Source organism: Grampus griseus (genome assembly GCF_964374135.1).
Source record: "Grampus griseus genome assembly, chromosome: 5".
Lineage (NCBI taxonomy): Eukaryota > Metazoa > Chordata > Mammalia > Artiodactyla > Delphinidae > Grampus > Grampus griseus.
In genome coordinates this window covers 90,826,281-90,849,174 of record NC_138998.1, presented here as the reverse complement: position 1 = coordinate 90,849,174, position 22,894 = coordinate 90,826,281, and positions in this window count along the sequence as shown.

Here is a 22,894-nt window from a genome sequence, read left to right as displayed (position 1 = left end):
TAAAACATAGGACAGAAAGAATCTGCATTAATTCACTGTTCCTTCCAGGGGTAATTTAGAGAAAAAATTGTGAGAAAGCTGCTACAGAAGGAAGTTAATTTTCTGAGAGTGTGAAAATAAAGTAAAATGAAGAGAGGAACAAAGACTAGGTCTTTGATGTATCCAGAGTTAGAAGGAAGAAGACCCAATTAAGAAGAACGTGTCAAAAAGGCAAGTAGATGTACCAGAAAAATAGAAACCCGGAAAAGACAGAATTTGAAGAACAGGTTGTCAACAATGTCAAGTGCAGCAGGCAGGTCACCTAAAATGAGGAAGAAGCACCAGGTGTTAGGGTCTTCTTCCTAAACAAGTCTTTAAAGTAATGTTACAATGTTAAGGTTGTATGTAAAGATGTTTAGATCGTGTTCTAGATTAAGGTTGCAGAATCTTTTCTACTGTAGAAAGCCTTTCAAGAGATCCATAAGCAAACATAAATGCGAATCCCTTAGGCAGATCATTTACTGTATGTGCTCTGTACTCGCCTCACCACAGCAGCATGTGATTCAAATCTTAGAATCTGACAGTCTCATCCATTTCAAAGTTGATTAGAGGTTGAAGACTGTCAAGAATGGAATAATACATAATCTCAAAACTTAGTACTTCTGGGCTAATGATAGGACAAATCAATTTTTGTTGTTACAGAAGCAGCTTAAATGCCCAGAGCTCTATCATCCAGCCTTCTGTGTTTGTCAAAATGAAAAAACAAAAGTAAAAAACAAAAACAAAAAATCCTGGAAAATCTATTATTATTGTTGTTGTTGGATTAAGAAAACAATACATATCACTCTCGTATTCTTAAGCTGCTAAAACTTCAAATATGCAGTAAAGCCACCGCATTAGAAGGAAATATTCATAATATAGTCACTTTGCCTGACTCTCATGCCATTTCTTCAAAAAAGTACTACAACCCTCTAGTCCAGGCGAAGGGAGCAAGCACTAAACTAGAATTCAGGTCTTCTTTTACTGCTTTTCTCTTGTGACTTGTGCAAGTGACCTTCATTCTATGCATCTCAGCTGGTCTCTGTGTAAGAGGTGAGGACAGTATCTCTCCAGCCCAGTTTGCTACCCTGGGCTTCAGTGTGATAATTTATGATAGGCAGGCAATTGTATCTTTCTTCCTAAACCTGTTTGGAGGAGTATACTCCATAGCATCTGTATATGTGCTTAGCATATGGTAGGCATTCAGTGGAATCAGCTGGAGTTCTTTCCAACATTCTCTTCTACCTTAGGGGTCTTTTGGAACAATCGAATGACATAAGCTGCTATGTAGTACTTTAGGCATTCGTATGCAATAAATGAGAGGGAGAGAGAGATGAGGGAGGGACAGAGATTGAGACTGAGAAAGAGATGCCTCTTATTGGGAGGTTATATTGAAAGACTACAGAGAGGCCTGAGCTGGAAGATAGCTTAATAGCAAATACTGAATAGAGAAAAAAATTGCCAATTCTGCAGCTTCAGAAATAGATGAGATAGTAGCATTAGGGGGATGAATTTCACATGTGAAAGGATATCACAGTCTTTGAGACTGAGATAGCCACAGCTGGGATATACGTGTCTTGTCCAAAACTATCTTCCACAGGGCTTCCCTGGTGGCGCAGTGGTTGAGAGTCCGCCTGCCGAGGCAGGGGACACGGGTTCGTGCCCCGGTCCGGGAGGATCCCACATGCCGCGGAGCGGCTGGGCCTGTGAGCCGTGGCCGCTGAGCCTGCGCGTCTGGAGCCTGTGCTCCGCAACGGGAGAGGCCACAACAGTGAGAGGCCTGCGTACCGCAAAAAACAAAACTATCTTCCACAAAAATGATAAGCAAAAACGGGAATAAAAGTGACATTTAACTCTTTAAAATATCCTAACTCTGATTTTCAAATCAGTAAGGATAAATTTTCCCTTTAGATAAGACTGTAAGTGGACATCTTTGCCAGAGAATACTTTTTTGCCAAGCACCCTAGTACTATGGCTTTCAAATGTTTTTGACTCTGACTCATGTATTTAAAGGACATACAATATACCTAGCCATTTTATGTGCAATACATGCTGATATTTTCTATTCTAAATGGCTTTCTCAAGGTGCTAATGACTCATGATCTGTACTTTTAAACAAAAACAACAAAAACCCCAACCTCTTTAGTAGTAGTTACTTTTATATGTCAACACTAAATGCAATGGTATCAGAAATGAACTTTTGTTTTATTTTTAAATTTTTTAATAAACAGACATTTATGATTCAGGATCCATTTTAGATAGTACTTTGGTATCTATATTATTCAAGTCATATAACTAGATATACATTTCTTACTGAGGTTGGATTGTATCAATTAGTATGATCATATTTCCTGCAGCAACCCAGACTCAACATCTCACCAAGGGAGGTCATTCGTTATGAAAGGTATCAGGTGAGAGAGTGACGGTTATGCATAAAAGATTACCTCCACTTAGGAAACACAAACAGACAAACACCCCAAAACCTCAAAGTGCATGTATTCTGGTTTGGTTTATTACACAAAAAGAAAAGCCAACATATGAGGCTCTAGCTTAGAGTTCCCTTAAACTCCAGTGCTTTATGAAAAATTTTCTGATTTATTTTGTAGTAACTAATAAAAATGTATTTGAAATGATTTAAAACTGAAGGTGCTTTATTATTATCAAGGATTCTCAGACATTTTGTAAAGTTCTCTTTAGAGACACTTTTTTTTTTTGGGGGGGTACGCGGGCCTCTCACTGTTGTGGCCTCTCCCGTTGAGGAGCACAGGCTCCGGACGCGCAGGCTCAGCAGCCATGGCTCACGGGCCCAGCCGTTCCGCGGCATGTGGGATCCTCCCGGACCGGGGCACGAACCCGTGTCCCCTGCCTCGGCAGGCGGACTCTCAACCACTGCGCCACCAGGGAAGCCCTAGAGACACTTTTGATCTAATCTAGGGATCCTGATACTGATGGGTAGAAGATGCAAAACACTAAACATAAATAGATAATACCAGTGAGTGGTATTAGTATAAGGAAAGTACAGTCATCCCTCAGCATCCGTGGATTTTGGTACCCACAGGGGCTCAATTTCCATACATAAAATGGCACAGTACAACAAATAGCTATGGATGTGACACCGTGGATATGGGGGGATGACTGCAGCACCATACAACCAAATGAAGGAACACACTGTATTGTGTGCTCATAAAGGAATTGGAGTTATGGGCTGAATGACCATCTTAGATTTTCCTCAACACATAAACATATATTCTAACAGAGTTGTCAGATGAAATACGGTACACACATTTATTTTGTACAAATATGTCCTAATTATTGCATGGGACATACCTACCCTAAACAATTATTCATTATTTACCTGAAATTCAAATTTAACTGGGCATTCTGTACTTTTGTTTGCTAAATCTGGCAACTCCCCTCCTAGCATGATTTGTGGCATATCAAAGGCGCTGTAAAATAACTCCAGAAGCAGAAAGTTGTGGCAGAAAGAGCAAAGACTTTTGCAGATAAATCTGGATTCAAATTCTGCTTCTACCAGGATTTTATTTTGGAAAAGATTTTCATAAGATCTTATTCTGACCTTCCCAAGGCAGTGCCATGTGCTCTGAATCCCTACTTTCTCGTCACCATCAATATTACTCTGCTCTCAACTGGTCTTCCTTTGGAAATGAGCACATTTATGTTATAACAGGAGACCCTAAGATTCCTGTATTTAAACTCTTAGAAAGGAAGGGCTTTTAATTCTCACCTTTTTTTGATAGCTTATTATCTACTATACCTGTTGCCCTAGATGGACACCTAGGAGAAGGCTCATCTCCACAACACCTGCCTTTTTCTAATGTGTGGGCAAGGGAAAATCCCCTGGAGCATGCATACTGATGGGCAAGAACTTGATAAACTACCATTAATACTAACATGCCTACCATGTACATTATGCTGGGCTGGGTGGCAGAAATCTGAACACGGAGGAAATTTACATAATAACATTTATTTATGACTTGGTCAATGACTTTGCACAGCACATTCCACAGGTTGTCCCTTATTAGCAATGCATAGATCTACACGCTGTGTGAAACTGCAACAAAGCTAGAGCTTTTACACAGCAGTTCCAGCCTTAGTTGATAGTCAGGCACTCTGCAATACACTGCAGTTCAGATTTATTCTGAACACATCTGTACGTTTAGCATACCCCAGAAAAAGTACTCAAGGGAGTTGAAATCTGCTGAGTGGGTAACCCATTCCACGTGGCCACATGGGCCAATGCAGATTTGGAAATTATCATCCAATTAGTCCCTCACCACTCTGGCATAATGGGGTGGTACACAATCCTATGGGAACTCTTCTAAGTGCCCTTCCCTTAGCTCGTAAAGCGCAGCATTAATTCATTAATTGATCACTAAATGGGTTGGTTTTGTATGGTCAACATTTATTTATGTTTCCCAACTTTATGACCAAACTGTAGCTGGCATTTATTACTAATATACATAATATATGCTTTGTTATTAAACTTATGACAATCCCGTAAGATATCACTATTACCTCCATTTTACAGATGAGAAAATAGAAGCAGAGAGGTTATATAACCTCACCAAGATCACACAGTTAGTAATTGATGGAGCCAGCATTTTAACTCAGGCAAACTGAACTTAGAGTCCATATTCTTAACTCCTAAGTAATGCTGCTGGGTAACATTAGAGTAATACATGGTAGTAATGAAACCATTTCCTGGTGCAAGTATCACTTCCATGCAATGAAGTCATCTTAGACAGAGTTGTATCTTTATTTGTAATGGGATCTAAGCCAGAGAATTTCATTTTGAGAGACACTATTCATCACCTCGGGCTAAGAGTTAGCTGGATACCTTTGCCAAATGTCAGCGATTCAATTACATTCCAAACTGAGGTTTTATTCAGACATTATTTTGGATTTGTTTTCTACTTGCAAGTTACCTAAATTTCTTTTTTTTGCTGTTGTTACAACATAGTAGATACTTCAGTGTTAAAATCTTATTTAAGACTAAACACGGAAACTTGATTTGGAAGGCTGAGATAAAACATCCTCAAAAAGCTTTCTGTATTTGTAGATTTAAACCCTCAGATTCTCACTTTAATTGCAAAAGAGAAGTTATTGAATAAGAAATTTTAAGTGATTTTTTAACCGTGTTTTAAAAAATACTATGCTATTGAAAAGAAAGAAAAGAATTGCTCTTTCTATTGTATATTACATGGCCAAAGGGGCAACTCCCTTAACTGACTGGAGGAAGTTAGCTGTTGGTTTCAAAAATCACTCTTTCCAGAGAAGTAGGGTGTGTGACTCAGATTTCCACACCAAGGTGGTCCCTGAGAGAAGACTTTAGATGTAGAAGAGGTAATGTTAAATTCTCTGGTATCACTTATTATTTCCCTCAGGCAAGAACCTCAATCTGAAAATGACACGTTACATGTGCTTCTTCCTTTACTTTTTTAAAAGGTTTTTATGTCTTTCAGTTTTCATGTGTGCTCTTGATTGGTATCTTTCTATAAATAAATGTACTTAGAATGAAAAAGTCATTCCAATCCTCAGCTGAGAGATCTTTTATATCCATCTCCCAGAGAGGGGAGATGAAATTTGATTTGAAACTGAACATACACAACTTGGCATACAAATTTCCACACTTTTCAAAGGTCTTAAATGGTCAAGATGATGAGAAAAATGAGAAAGAAAAATAAGAGGACAAGAGTTATCATTATTTGGGAACTCAGTGTACCCCTCATACCATGGTAGGTATTTTTCACACTGCATTAAATTTAGTCTTACTCCATTTTACTGAGGCATGTGATATGTGGAGATATAAAAATAACTTGTCCCAAATTATGTATGTAATATAAGTACAGTAACCAGGATTCAAAATTAAAATAAGAACGCAGGATCTGTGATGCTTCCATGATTTCACTCTTAGGGATTCAGGCCTAGTGTTGGGTGCTAAACACTCTGAAAGTGGCTAAAGAAGTAGAAATTCCCCAAAACCTCTAGAAAATTGAAATAAAAAATTAACTTCTAAAAATATTTTCAAAGTTAATGTTCCAATAGTAGCTTGGCATCCATAAAAGACAAATTTAACTGGGAAAATACATAACTGACCTTTGATACATGAGATTCCTGAAAAATTTCACACATACTTAGGGTCACATGTTAAGCATTTTGTTTCCAATATAAGATGTATGTTTAGAAATTAGTTTGGTTGACCCTGGAACTTAGGTATTATATTAACTCCAAAGCCTTCTGGATTGTAACCCCTTTGGCATTATGCCATCTTTCATAATTGTGGGTTTTTTTCCTTCATAAGAACCACAGTTTCCTATTAAGCAGGAAGTGATAGGTTACTGTAATCCATGTAGTAACTGCCTGTCAGCGTGACATTTTTTTCAGTAGCATTTACTACAATACAGAAGGCTTAGGTGTGCCCTAATTATGGGATTTCTTTTTAATGCTTCTTATATGTGGGAACTGAGCCTTTTGATTCATTAATTCATTCAGGTAATATTTACTTTATTGAGTACTTTATAGACATCTAGTTTTGTCCAAGGCACCAAAGATATAATGGTGAATAAACATAGTCTAGTGGAGGAGATATTAATCAAATAATCAGCAGCGATTGTAAAATTGCAATTGTGATATGTGCTAAGACATATGGTGCTCTGAGATGGAATAGTAGGGAAATTAACCTATGCAGAGAGATTGGGAAAATTTCCCTAGAGGAGTGACGATTAATCTGAAATCTGAAGGACACATAGAAGTAAATTAGGACTGAGAGGAGGAAGAAGAGTTCTATCCTTTGAATCCTGATTGGGGGTGGGGTGGTGTTGAGGGAACAAACCAAGGGGCTGGGGCTCATTAAGCAAGGGTAAGCAAGGCAGGGAGATAGGGAGGGAGGGTGAGGGCAATCATGAGAGGCTGAGGGGCAGATGAGGGGGTTTCAAGGCTGAGAGGAGAGGGGATTCAGGAAGGAGTAACACAATGAGATTTGTGTTGAAATGATTGCAGAGGTCTCTTTAGATGCAATGGGGAAATGCATGAAAGGGGATAAGAATGGATGTTAGTAGACCACTTAAGAGGTGTCCGCAGCAGTCCAGTCTGGGGGTGTGGTAGTGATGATGGAGATACAGACAGAGAACAGATGTGTCTAGATTATCTATGAACAGATGCTGGTGATGAGTTAGGTATAGTATGATAGGTGGCGAAGAAGAGGACTTGTTTAAAAGGACTTGGGTTTCTCAGTCTCTATGCTCCCCATTCATTCAAAATGGACCAAACTAGGATGAGAGTAAAGAAAGATGCTGAACCCAGTTTTGTACATGCTGAGATGGAGGTACCTTACAGGTTGGTGTAAGCTGTTTCTTTTTGCAACTGAATTTGTATTTTATCAAATACTTTATATTATGCATACTATGTAATTATATTCCTAATTAACTTAGCAAAATAGCTATGTCTTTAGTTTGGGTGGCTTAAACCTTATACTTCCCAGCTGAAAGCACTATTTCTTAAATGCTTCCCGAAAAACTATTTAATATAAGAAAATCAGTAAACTGAATTATTAAAAAATACAGATTGGAGGTGACAGAGATAAAGCAACCTGTTCCGAGTTCTCAAAGCTATGAAACTTTGGAATGTTAATTAGAAAACAAATCACAGATTCCCTTGAATTAGGATGTGTCTGTATTGTGATGAGGGGAAGTCACTTCAAATTCATGTATCTGTTTCCCTTAAGTATTTCTCCTCTATGTACCTTTTATGGGAAACAACGAAACTGTAACACAATTCCCTAGCACTCTTACTCCTGTAGGTTTTGCTTCCTTTTCATTAAGTAAAGGCAACGACTCAAAGCGAAATGAATTTTGTCATTGTGAACTCTATTCAATGAGCAGTCACTTGCCACTGGGTGTAGCAGAGGCAGAGAGGCTTAACCATCTCTCCTTCTTTTATCTTGAATAGTTAAAAGAAGCTTCATCTTTTCTGAGCCTTAGTGCCTGTATGCATCTTCCTCCCCTGATTTTAAGGCTCATAGTTGGTGTTTCCTCCCCATGTGTCTGGAGGTGTCTCAGTGAATTAGCCTGGTCCTCCTACCTATGAACCATGGTAGAAAATTACAGAAATAAGAATAAATAATAGCTAAAACGACACCTGTGGGAAATCTCAAGTAATCACAAACTACTCTACAAAACAAAATTGATGTACATTTGTTTAGATGAATCCAGGGGTATCTAACTGCATTTAGGCAATCCTGAAGGTATTACAAGTTATTCTACTTTGCAGAAGGAAAATAAAAGTTTAGGAATGAGGAATATTTAGGCTGCAAATGGAAGGATGAGTAAAATTACTGTTTATCCAAGATTGAAAGAAAAGAAAAAAATAGACTTTCATGTTCAGGAGGAAAGTTTGAAGCATGGTATAGATAAAATTTGAGATTTTGTGAAGACTTGTTAGATTTCATGTTTCATTTCCTTGAACTCTACAAATGTAGTCACATCTACATTTCTTTATAATATATTCAAATGTATCCAGCTTTTAAAAGATGCATCATTAATAATGCAATAAATAAAAGCAACACTTTCAGCCTTAAAATGGTATGGTTGATAAGATTTAAAAAGTCTATAAAGTTGAGATGATAACATGGAAGCAGGATTTTCTTTCCCCTTTAAAAAAGTGCCAATGACTGCCAAGGGCCCCATTCCCAGAGATCACGGTTTGGTTATTTAAGGATGGGGCCTGGTAATCAGTATTTTTAATGCTCTCAGGCAACTGTGATATGTAGTCTAGCTGGAGAATCACCTATGTGAGAGATAGTTACACTAGTTATAAACTGTGTAAAATGAATCAAACATCTCTGTATGGTCATCAGTCTATTACTAAAGCTTCCTGGACATAGTGGGCTATATAGATTCTTTGTTTTGATGAAAATAGCATATTTGAAAATGGATTTGACAAGAAAGTGTTTTTGTTTTTAATTGCAACTATTATAATAACCTTAAAAATAAACCTATGACATTGGTATTAGTATTATACCTATTCTAGAGGTAACAGGCAAAGGATAAAGAATAGAGATAAGGCAAAAGAGCCTGTCTAATTTCCAGAGTCACATACCTCGAAAGTGGTAGGTTTGGGACTAAACCCAATCTCCCTGTTGCTGAAGGCCAGACCTGCAAGCTTTCCTAAAAGGTTATGTTGTCTGCTCTTGTCTCAAAATAACAGCACTCTTCTAGAGAAAAAAGAAATAAAAATCAAGAGAAAAATAGATTGGGAGGATTCAGATACTGACATATTTGTATAGTGTTTTACATTTTCAAAGCAATTTTTCTTTGTGAATGCCAAGGGAGAGAGGGCAACTGCAATTTTCTTCTATAAAGTCAAAGGATAGTCTTCATATAAGAAAAGAACATTTATGAGAAACTTCAAGAAGAGCTGTATCTGAAGGCTTCTTCCATGTGGTTTCTTTTATTCAACACATAAACTTATCAACTTAAATAGGAGGCACATAAAATATGTGATATTCTCACATATGGACTAAAGTCTGGACTTGGAGTTGGGTATCAGAAGAATTCAGTTACCTTCTGACTTGTGAACCTGTCCATTAAAACTAAGCCTCAAGTCCGTCCTATTATATTATAAGATTCAAAGATTGAGACTAATTAGTTCATAACCACATTTAAAACCTTGAAAAATGCTGCTTATGCATTATATCATTGATTGTTGTATCACAGCACCTAGCATGATGCCATGCCCACACAGGTACTTCATAAATGTTAGTAGAAGTTTTGATGATTTTATATGATTAAAAACCTTAGCACAAAAATTGACTTTTATTGCCTGCAATTTAGGAGAAATATTAGATTTTACAAATAAAAGGCATATCTTCTTACTCTCCTTAAGTGTTTTAAATTTCACAGAAAATGGTTTGTTTCCTTTTTAAAGCTATGCAGAATCTAAAGACAGGCTAAAATTACAGTCATATTCAATTCCAAGTGCAATAAGAAACAATATTCACAGCATCACAATTGCTAAAACTTACTGAGAACATAAAATGCCATAGTATGTAATCCATCTATACATGGATTTTCTTAAAGGCCCTGATGATTCATGAGGTAGGTACAACTATCATTTACACATATCCAAGGAGGACATGGAAGCTTAAAGAGACATGTCCAGGGTCACGTATCTAGTTAAATGGCAGGGCTGGAATTCAAACTCACAGCTATCTGAATCTGGAGCTCCAGTGGCCCTGAATTTAGGGGAGTTAGCACTGAACACGCCAGCCCAGGAAATTTGCAATATTTTCTCTAAGGTCACATAAATTTGCAATATTTTCTCTAAGGTCACATAACTGCCTGTAGCTTCCATAGGCTATTTGGAAACAAATGTGAATACACATGGTTTCTTATGTCTATTCTTTTGTTAATTAGAGATTTTGGTAGTTCTTATCTGCTTACACAGAAGGCAGAGAGATACAGTTACAAGGAGGGTTTGAAATAATTCCAGGTTTTTCCTTCTCACCGACCATGCAGAATCCAAATACTTAATGTGCATAATGGAGCCATTACTTCACTCTACTTTACAATTTCTCCTAAAATGCACACAAATAAACTATTAGCTCATTCAAAACAGCTTGGGATAGAAATAGCAACCGATGTTTAAATCTCACAACCAAGCCAGAAAACTATCTGTATAAGAGGCTATACTGCCTTATTACGTGTCTTATTTTGATTGTATCAGCCAGTTGAAACAACAGGTCATGGAAGACCTGTGAATTAATGTGTATTTGTACACATGCTTTCTAGCTGAAAGTGGTAATGTTGTGATTATTAGAAATGATAGTGCCATTAAGCAAGTGATAAAAGAACCTAAAATGTTTTGAATTCTCGCTAAGTACTGAGCACCAGTTACATGTTCCATGTAGATTATCTCACAGTAACCCTTTGGGAAGGAGCAGGTATTGACCCCATTTTACAGGTGAGATAATATAACTTGTCCAGGTGTGCAAAGCTAGCAACTGGTACTGTTACTTCAGAGCTCATTCTGAACTTCTAAATGATCCTGGCATGAAATTCTGTTATTATTGGAAGTCCAATGGAATGATTACATTACAAGCGGTATGATTTAATTGTTTTAAAACCAGGAAGTCCTGGGTTCCATTTCTCCTGCCACTATTCATCAATTAGTGTCCTTGGGCCAGTTAACTACCTCATTTGTTAACTGAGGATAATAGCATACCTACCTCAGATGTTGGTGTGAGGTCTAGATAAACTAATACGTATAACTCACTTTAGCACAGTGAATGGAAAATAGTAAGGACTTATTATTATTTAATTTATCTGACTTCTGGTTCCATGCGTTGATTCAGGCTCTGAAAATATGCAACAAATGCATTAGGCAGCTTTGCTTCCTTTAACTCTTGATTTGGCAGCTTTATATTATTCAACGCTTTAGTGCATGCAATTTGGCATCTGCAGAGTTCCTTACACACAAGGATAACTGATCTCACCAATCATCAGTCAACTTGTCAGCTGGCACAGAATTAGAAAAACCACAGGTTTCACAGAAGGAAACAGTCAGGCAAGTGAAAAGTCTTTCCATAGGACACACTGAATCCAAGACTGGCTGAGGATCAGCACTGAGGCATACTACCCAACCAGAGGAACCACTTACCTTCTCTGAAAATTCCTGATAACCTGAAGACTCAAGGAAGCAAAGACTCGGTGACTCCAGGAAGAAAGAAAAAACATCTGAGAAAGGAAATATGGCTAGTCTTAGAGCCTGACATAGACCCTTGTTCAATGCGGAGTATTTTCTAGCCATATTAAAGTTCTCTACATCAGACTTGCTCAGTTGTCTTGGCAAACTCTGCCTTGGATAAGACAGCTAGTAAACTGTGCTCAGTGGAGAGAAGAAAAACAGCAAGATCACTGTAACTGGCTACGTTTCATTAACCCAAAGGCTCTACAAAAAACCCAAAAACAGAACCAAAAAACAACAAAAAAAGTTTTTCTTGGTTTGTGTGATGATCTAACAAATTTTAGGAGGGAATATTTTTTCATTGACTTATTCTTTACCAAGTGTATTATAGTGTGTAAGCTGATAGCTACATTTGCATAAAAATAAATCCATGTATGCATTTCTGTGGTACAGAGGCCTCACTGCAAGACGCTTTGTTTCCTTACTAAAAGTACATCACATTGGGTCTGGCCTCCATCCCACCCCCTTTCTACCCTCTCCCTACACACTAAAAACACTTGTTCATATCACTTCATTGGGAATTAAAACAGAATGATTTCAGTTTCATCAGTTAACTGATATTTTGCAGAAAAGGTATCTAAGTAGTATCCCTTTAAATAATAATGCCTATGACCAGAAACACAACTTGCTGGTAGGACAGCTTACCATTACTAGTCACAGATTTTCAGAATCTGATGGAAACTTAGAGATCATCCACTTCAAGCTACCTGGGAAAAAAGACTCAGAAGGATGTAGTAATTTGCCTTGGTCACAAAGGAGGTGAGGACTGAGTCAGGTCTCAATAGGGGCTTTTTACTGCAGTTCTAGTTCTGTCCACTTATAGTTGTTTTCGTCTCACTGAGAATTCTTGAGTCTTCAGGGAGCTGAAGATAAGAATTTTCATTTTGATGTAAATATGCATGATCATTAAACATACGTATTTTGCATAAGACTTAAGATTGATTTAAATTTTTCATTTCCTTTAATCATTTATTTATATAGTGCTCATTAAGCAACATTTTGATTAATATCAAAGCATTATCATTCCTGGTAAATGAAATAAGTTTATGAAATGATTCTCTGCCTTCTCTAAGCCTGAAATCTGTTGAAGAGCTAAGATGAAGTTAAATTCTATAGACACACGCACACACGCATACACACACTATAACACACGAATATCCCAATGCCTAAAAAGCATGCCAAATTGTAAGTTGCTACTTAAGTTCAGGAAAGAGAAAGATTAATATAAGTTTTTCTGGTTGTTACTGTTTTTAAACATTCTGAAGTATTTTCTTAAGTCCAAACAGAAAATCTCTTTTGAGTGAATCCAACCTCTAGACAAGGGGCTGGCAAACCTCTTCTACAAAGGAACAGATATAAATATTTTAGGCTTTGTGAACCGAGGCCTTCTATTATAATCCTTTTACTTTTAGAATATATATTCATTATCATCCAAACTGTTCCCTTCAATCCAGGAGTAAAATGGACTTCTCAACTAACAACATAATAAAGTTTCTTGAAGTGAATGTTGCAAAGTCAAGCTGGAAAAGGAATGTCACCTGAGTTTAATATTTGGGGACAGAGTAGATCTGTAAGAAAATATTACTGTTTCTGAACTTCATGTGGAAGCTTGTGTATGAAGGGGATCAGAATATGCTATCCTAAAATATGCAATTTTGTCATAAGGATTATTTTGAGCTAAAGGCAATTGAGAACAGACACAGGAAGAGCTCTCTCTCCTTCCCCTACCTACCTAGAAGCAGAGAATAAATTGCCCTTGTGAAGGTGTCGCCCCTCCGCCACCCCCCCAAAAAAAAACTGTACAAAAAGAGGAAAACAACACATCATCAGAGATGGAGATGGAACCAAGATGAGTTTGAATAAATAAACTTTACTGAATAACCCTTATCTACCATTAGCTTCCCCACTAGATTTACTTTCCTACAATTTACCACTCCTAGAAGCCCCAAGCCTTTTTTCCTTTGTCTGGTCACTTTTCCACAATTTACTGCCCTTTGTTAAATAAAATGGTATGTGAGCCTCTAAATCTAACTGTGTTTTGGGGCTTTCATTTTTTTTTTCCTGTGCAGTTCCTTTACACATAACATTAAAAATAAAATGGGTGTTTCTTTTCTCCTGTTAAACTATCATTTGTCAGTTTAATTTGGTTCAGAACTTAAGAGAGTAGAGGAAAAGTTTTTCCTCCAATATATATACTTGTAAATAATACACAAATATAGCAGAATCAAAGACAATACCTATGAAAAACCTCTTTCACTATTGGAATGTGAGGACTGAGGGCAAGGAGCAATCGCTACAGGACAAAGGACAAATCTCTAGGAGACAACCATGAAACACCTTGATTTTGCCACATATTGAAACTTCTAGTGTCTTGGTTGTCTGCATGTTCCTTCCATAGCTTTATTTTCCATCTACTGTTTTTTTGTTAATCTGAGGAACTAAAAACATTTTGTGTCTCCAAACACTAATTTTACACAAATTCTTTCCAACCAAAGTCACATCAAGATAAATGATTCCCAAACATACATACATCATACTTTTCATTTTTAAAACATGTGGTAATGTAATGAACAAGACTTAGATCTTTTTCCAAGTAAAGCTGGTTGTGAATCTTCGATCCATCACTAACCTGTTGAATGTTCTTTAACAACTTTTTCAATTTCTTCTTGATTTAAAAAGAAAAAAAAAACTAATATAAGGTCTTAAATCCTAGGGTTATTGTAATTAAATAAGATTAATGTGTACAATATATGATAAAATCAAATTTGTAAGGCAATTAATATAGGAAGAATATAACTTTTCATTTCTAGAATTCATTATGATTTTAAATAAATTGTAATATCTTAAAATAAACATATCCAAAAATTAAATATTAAAAATTGGAGTCACGATACAGGACTACAGCAGTCATTTGCTCAAGAATATCCTAGGTGTTAATTTATTTTTCCATTGAATCTGCCACATAGGAAATGCTGACAAAACCAAGAGCCTCTCCTTCCACCAGTCTGTTACTTCCTAAAGAGAAAATTGACAATCTCAGGTGGCCTGACTATTATTTATCTAAAGGGAAAAGTCATAAAGTAAAATTTATTCTCATTAATTCTACTATTTAATTAATTACACAATGCAATGATATAACTATGAGAAAGAGAACAAAGCTGGAGGCACCATGCTCCCTGATTTCAAACTATATTACAAAGCTAGAGTAATCAAAACAGTAAGTATTTGGCATAAAAATAGACAAAGAGATCAAGGAAACAGAATAGAGATCTCAGAAATATACCCATGCATATATGGTCAACTAATTTATGACAAAGTTGCCAAGAATATACAATGGGGAAAGGATAGTCCCTTCAGTAAATTGTGGTTGGAAAACTGGAAAGTTACAGGCAAAAGAATGATACTGGACCACTATCTTACACCATACACAAAAATCAACTCAAAATGAACTGAAGACTTGAATGTAAGATCTAAAACCATAAAAATCCTAGAATAAAACATAGAGGGTAAACTCCTTGGCAATGATATTTTTTGGTTTTTTGGTTTTTGTTTGTTTTACATTTGACTCCAAAAGCAAAGGCAACAAAAGCAAACTAAACAAGTGGGACTACATTGATATAAAAAGCTTTTGCACAGCAAAGGAAACTATTAACAAAAGGAAAAGGCAACTTACAGAAAGAGAGAACACATTTGCAAATTATATATCTGATAAGAGGTTAATATCCAAAATATTTATATGGACCCCATACAACTCAATAGCAAAAAAACAACCTGATCTAAAAATGGGCAGAGGAACTCATACAAATGGCCCACAGGCACTAGAAAAAGTGCTCAACGTCACTTATCATCAGGGAAGTGCTAATCAAAACTATGAGATATCACCTCATACCTGTTAAATGGCTGTCATCAAAAAGATAAGAAATAACAAGTGTTGGCAAGGATGTAGAAAAAACAGAACCCTTGTGCACTGTTGGTGGGAATGTAAATTGCTGCAGCCAGTATGGAAAACAGTATGGAAATTCCTCAAAATCTTAAAAATAGAACTACCATATGATTCAGCAATTCTACTTCTGGCTATATATGTCCCAAGGAAACCAAATCACTATCTTGAACAGATATCTGCACTCCCATGTTTATCACAGCATTATGTACAATAGCCAAGGTATAGAAATATACAATGTTAAGTGTCTACTGACTGATGAATGAATAAAGAAAATGTGGTGTGTGTGTGTATATATGTATATATATATATACACTTACAATGGAATATTATTCAGCCATACAAAGATGGAAATCTTGCCATTTGTGTCAACATGAATGGACCTCAAGGGCATTATGCTGAGTGAAATAAGTCAGACAGAGAAAGACAATTACTAGATGACACATATGCAGAATCTTAAAAATCCAAACTCATAGAAACAGAGAAGAGATTGTTGGTTGCTAGGTGGGGGCTGTGTGTGTTTGTGTGGATGAGCGTAAAGTGGTCAAAAGGTACAAACTTCCACTTATAAGATGAATAAGTTCTGGGGATGTAATAATGTACAGCATGGTCACTCTAGTTAACAATACCGTATTGTATATTTGAAAGTTGCTAAGAAAGTAGCTCTTAAAAGTTCTCATCACACACAAAAATTTGTAACTGTGTCCAGTGATGGATATTATCCAAAGTTATTGTGATAGTCATTTCCCAATATTTGCATATATCAAATCATTATGTTGTACACCTTAAAATAACACAATATTATGTATCAATTATATCTTAATAAAACACAATATAATTATTAAAGAAGGGAGAACAGTCAATCAGGTGCTTATTCTTATCATACTATTATTCTAATTTGTTATATTGGTGCTAGTTTAAAAGGTGGGGAAGGGTGGGAACAAAGCAAATATAAGAAAATCCATGGTAAATTTGGTAACTTCCATGGTAATTTGCCTGGTAATTTGGTAAATTTCCATGGTAAATTTCCATGGTAATTTCCATGGCAAATATAAGAAAATCCATGGTAAATCCATGGTAAATCTATATAGATATAGACCAAAGGATTTTTTTTTCACATTAAAAAAAATTATTTTATTGAATTATAGTTGATTTACAATGTTGTATTAATTTCTACTGTACAGCAAAGTGATTCAGTAATACATATATATACATTCCTTTTCATATTCTTTTCCATTATGGTTTATCACAGGATATTGAATATAGTTCCCTGTACGTGCATATATTTTAAAAAATTTTCATTGGAGTATAGTTGATTTACAATATTGTGTTACTTTCAGATGTATAGCAAAGTGAATCAGCTATATATACATATATCCATTCTTTTTATTTTCCTATATAGGCCATTACAGAGTATTGAGAAGAGTTCCCTGTGCTATACAGTAGGTCCTTATTAGTTATCTATTTTATATATTGTAGTGTGTATATGTCAAAGGATTTTTTTAAGGCAGAATTATCTGTAATTTTAGCTTCAAATGGATGTATTTTTCTCTGTATGTTTCCTGATTCCCTGAAAATAACTTGAAGTTAACTTAAGATAGTATGAAAGGTACAATAGCTAGGGACGTTATTATCTTTAATGACAAGATTATCCAGTCCTAAAATATGAGAGCTCTTTTTACCCTGGGCCTTTGCTTATGTGGTCGCCACCATCCCGAACACTTCATCTCACCTCTCCCTCAACATTGCTTATATAGAGCAAGTAAAAGGCTATTCAGGCAAAATTCTGGAAGGCTTTCTCAGGCTTCTTCTTCTACCCCCATCCCTTACCTCTGTTCCTGTCCTTCCTTTTTGACTACCTTCTCTATTTCAGCAGGTACCCATGTAATTGACTGCTTTATGAGAGCTCGTAGAATCAGACATTCTTTATTCAACAAATAGTTGTTAAGTGCCTGCTAGGTGTGAGTATACAGTGGAACTTGGATATTCTGACCATATTAACTACATGTTTCCATAGGAACAAAAGGCTACTGGCCAGTCTCAGTGGGACCAGCACTTGGGGTTGTCATCCATGGTTGTGACTGAGATTGTGTGGGACCATCAGATATTTTTGCCCCATCACCTCATACTTACAAGATGGTGTGTTGAAGTTAGAGGAGTGTCTGTGAAACGGCTTTTATCCACTGTGCAAAACTCAGTGACCCATGCAAATATCTAACCAGAAACCTTCGGTGCATTACCAGGGGGATCTAATCAACTGATTTAACTAGCACAGATAGTTTTACATATTAATCTATCACTGTAAAGTCCTCAGCTTCATTTAGACCATCTACCTCCTATTCTCTTATTCCTCTGCCCATTTGCCTCTTCAAATATGTTTACATAAAAATAGGGTTTATACCCCTCGGGATCTTGGCTTTGGTCCTGACAGAATTTCTCCCTTGTGAACCAGTAATTCTCTCCTAGTGAGTTGATATAATTTCAAGGACATTGTCTACGATAGAAATTCTGCAACTATGGAAATGATGATTTAAGTCAATGCTCTGGAGAATTCAAGATTTTGGATTAATAGGAAAGTCATTTCATCATTACCTAAAATTCAGTGCATAAAGTTGCAACAGCAAGAGTTTAACAATATAATACTAACAGATCAAGGAATTTATGAGTGCAAAAACTGCTTTATAATCAGCCAGATTTAAAAAACAAGAAACCGTGGATGAGAGAATCCTCCAAAATGAGTAAAAAACTGCTTAAGTATGATTTTTAAAATTTCATAGACTTTTTTGGCACTTCAGAGGCTGAGCTTAGCAAAATAATTGCAGCATGTGTTACATTCTGTTATCATAATTTTACTTAGTTCTTTTCATGAGGAAAAATGTGGACTGCTAAAAGTCGACTCCTGTGACTAACATGCATGTTTCTGCTAAATTACCACACTTAAGCACATTTTATTAGGGGCAGTTATTCCACAACTGTTGTAACATAAAAGGTAAAAATTTACCAGAAAGAAAACAGGAAAAGGAATGATGTTTTATTTTACTTATCCCGCTGGAACAGGGAGCAATTTAAATGTACAAATGTAAAGCACTGCTTCACAGCTAGTGATCGGCAATTGCTCCTGTCTTTAAGTAACGGACTATTTAAAGTGCAACAGTCATGCACTCACTGGTCTAATTTGTGCTGCAAGATATTATAAATACATTAATCTCTTAGAGTAGAAAATTCACGATCAGTATGCCTTGAGGTTCTAATGGAGAAAGAGAGAGAGAGAGGTTAGAGTGACAACTGCCCAAGGTGGGAGTGCACACTCATCTCCCACAGTTGCTCTAATGGATTCAGATTCAAGGCAGTAATGATGTGAAAGAGTGTGGGAAACATGTTTGCTAATAGTCTAGTAGAAATATATAGGGGCCATACATCTACAGTCTCAATCACAAGCATAGGCACAGGAATAGACAAGAACCTGAAAAATCAGTCTGAAAAACACTAAAATTGGGCTTCCCTGGTGGCGCAGTGGTTGAGAGTCCGCCTGCCGATGCAGGGGACACGGGTTCGTGCCCCGGTCCGGGAGGATCCCACATGCTGTGGAGTGGCTGGGCCCGTGAGCCATGGCCGCTGAGCCTGCGCGTTCGGAGCCTGTGCTCTGCAACGGGAGAGGCCACAACAGTGAGAGGCCCGCGTACCGCAAAAAAACAAACAAACAAAAAACCCCACTAAAATTCACTTTGATATAGTGAATTTTATATCAAAGTGGGGTGGGGGTAAGACACCTCTTAGACGTCCCCAAGAGAGAAAAAGCAAGTGGATGCTTACAAGTTAGCAGCTTTTCGTGCTGCTGAAAATGTACATACACCAAACCTGTCTTGAATTTTTTGTTTTTATTTTAAGTTGAATTAAAGTAATAATTAAATAAAGAATTCAGCTAATTAAGGAAAGCAGAAAGAATTGCTTTGTTGTTAGTGGTTCTTTTTGTTGCAAGACATAGACAGCTTCAGTTACCTCAGAAAACAGAGTTTTATGGTAAAAACCAGAAGAAATAGAGGAAACAAATCTGTCAGAAGTTGGGGAGACATGGACACTGTTCACGCTACTCTACTGTCAGCGACTCGGGAGTTAAGCATTTTCTAGTGTCAGACTTCTATTGTCTCTGCTTGCCTCCTGTTCTGCTTATTTTTCAACTTTTTGCTTCTCCACTGCTCCGCTCCTGCTTTATCATTAGTGCTGTTGCCTCTTAGCCTCTGATGGTTCCCTCTCCAACACCGTACTCTCTTCAATCCTTCTCTGTGTGTGCCATGGTCAGATTCTCCCTTAGAAGATCTGATTGGGTGAGTCAGTCCCATCCTAGCATAGAACATTTCCATTCTGCAGAGTTTTTCTGCAAAGACATTTATTGGATACTTTGGTTCAGGCAATGATTCCTGATCCCATCAGTTTGATTGAGATGGCAGTGTGACGTGGTATACAGCACCATTACCTCAATGTAAGGACACTTTGTATCATGATTCACTTTGCTTAGAGAGCTCTCCTAGATACCCATACATAGCTCATTCCCTCACCTCCTTCAGGTCAATGCTCAAATATCCTCTTCTCAGAGAGATCTTCCCTGCCCACCCTGTTTAAAATTTAACTGGTTACCTTTCTAACACTTTCCCATGCACAGGCAAACCTTATCCTTCTTATCCTTCTTCCACTTCTTTATTTTCCTTCTAAATACCTATCGACATCAGACAAACTATACAGTCTTCTCATTTACTTTGTATATTGCCTGTCTCTCTCTAATAGAATATAAGTTCCACACGTACAGGAATCTTTACTTTTCTTTTTCACTACTGGAAACCAAGAGCCTAGGACAGTACCTGCCACATGGTAGCCACCCAATAAATACCTATAGGCTGAACATGTCTAGATTGAAGAGGTGCTGCAGCAAAAGTAAAAGATGGAACTGACAGAAAAATAGTGAATACAAGCCCTAGTTTGTTGTAACAAACCTAGTGATTGCCTAGTCCAAATAGAAGTAGGAGGTAGAGATCCCCAAGAAGAAGATCTCTGGAAAACAAAACTCAACACAAAATTTGACTGGATATCACATTTTGGGGAGAAGAATAAAGATAGTACATGTAAAAGAAGAATTATAAACTTTGGAAAAAATTACAAAAGAAAGGGACATAATCAAATCAGTAGGTGCAGCAAAGAAAAAATTTATATAGCTTGTGGTGGGAAAACTTGAAGAGGCTCCACAATTATTCTTGCCTCCTGGTACTCATGGTCTTGTGTAAACTTATCCCCTTGAATAAAGAACTGTGACTTACTACTAACTAATAAACAAATGGCAAAAGTAATAGGATATCAGTTCCACGAATACATTATAGAACACTGTAATGTATGTCTTGCTAACGTACTCTCTCCCATCCTGGCTTTGATGATGTATACTGCCATGATATGAGCTGCTCTATGGAGCGGCCCCTACTGTGAGCAACTAAGGGTAGTAATTGGCCAAATCCTAGCAAGAAACTGAGACTCTCAGGGCTAAAACATGCAAGGAACAGAATTCTACCAACAACCATGTGAGCTTGAGGCAGATTCTTCCACAGTCTTGGCCAATAACTTGATGGCATCCATGTAAGATGATGAAGTAGAGAACCCAATTAATCTGTGCACAAATGCCTGACCCACAGAAACTGTGAGATAACAATGTGTATTATTTTAAGCCACTAAGTTTGTGATAATTTGTTATGAAGCAACAGATAACTAATACATAGCTATAACAACTTCAGCATTTTTCATTGATTTCTGTATTTGCATCAGCCTATAGACAAAGCATAAAAGAGAACGGATGTGATTTACAATAGTATTTATTTTTTTTAATTTTTTACTTTTTAAATTAATTCTTATTGGAGTATAGTTGCTTTATAATGTTGTGTTAGTTTCTACTGTACAGCAAAGTGAATCAGCTATACATATATATATATATCCCCCTTCTGTTTGGATTTCTGTCCCATTTAGGTTACCACAGAGCACTGAGTAGAGTTCCCTGAGATATACTGTAGGTTCTCATTAGTTATCTATTTTATAAACGGTATCAATACTGTATATATGTCAATCCCAATCTCCCAATTAAGCCCACCTCCTCTCCTTTCCCCCTTGGTATCCATATGTTAGTTCTCTACTTCTGTGTCTCTATTTCTGTTTTGAAAATAAGATCACATATACCATTTTTCTAGATTCTACATATATGTGCTAATATACGATATATGTTTTTCTCTTTATGACTTACTTCACTCTGTATGACAGTCTCTAGGTCCATCCATGTCTCTACAAATGACCCAATTTCGTTCCTTTTTACGACTAACATTCCATTGTATATATATACCATATCTTCTTTAACCATTCCTCTGTTGATGGACCTTTAGGTTGCTTCCATGTCCTGGCCACTGTAATTAGTGCTGAAGTGAACAGTGGGGTGCATGTGTCTTTTTGAACTATGGTTTTCTCAGGGCATATGCCCAGTAGTGGGATTGCTGGGTCATATGGTAGTTTTATTTATAGTTTTTTAAGGAACCTCCACATTGTTCTCAATAGTGGCTGTACCAATTTACATTTCCACCAACAGTGTAGGAGGGTTCCCTTTTCTCCACACCCTCTCCAGCATTTATTGTTTGTAGATTTTTTGATGATGGCCATTCTGACCGCTGTGAGGTGATACCTCATTGTAGTTTTGATTTGCATTTCTCTAATGATTAGTGATGTTGAGCATCTTTTCATGTGTTTGCTGGCAATCTGTATATCTTGTTTGGAGAAATGTCTATTTAGGTCTTCTGCCCATTTTTGGATTGGGTTGTTTTTATGTTACTGAGCTCCATGAGCTGCTTATGTATTATGGAGATTAATTCTTTATCAGTTGCTTCATTTGCAAATATTTCCTCCCATTCTGAGGGTTGTGTTTTCATCTTGCTTATGGTTTCCTTTGCTATGAAAAACCTTTAAGTTTCATTAGGTCCAAATTGTTTATTTTTGTTTTTATGTCCATTTCTCTAGGAGGTAGGTCAAAAAGGATCTTCCTGTGATTTATGTCAGAGTGTTCTGCCTATGTTTTCCTCTAAGAGTTTGATAGTGTCTGGCCTTACATTTAGGTCTTTAATCCTTTTTGAGTGTATTTTTGTGTATGGTGTTAGG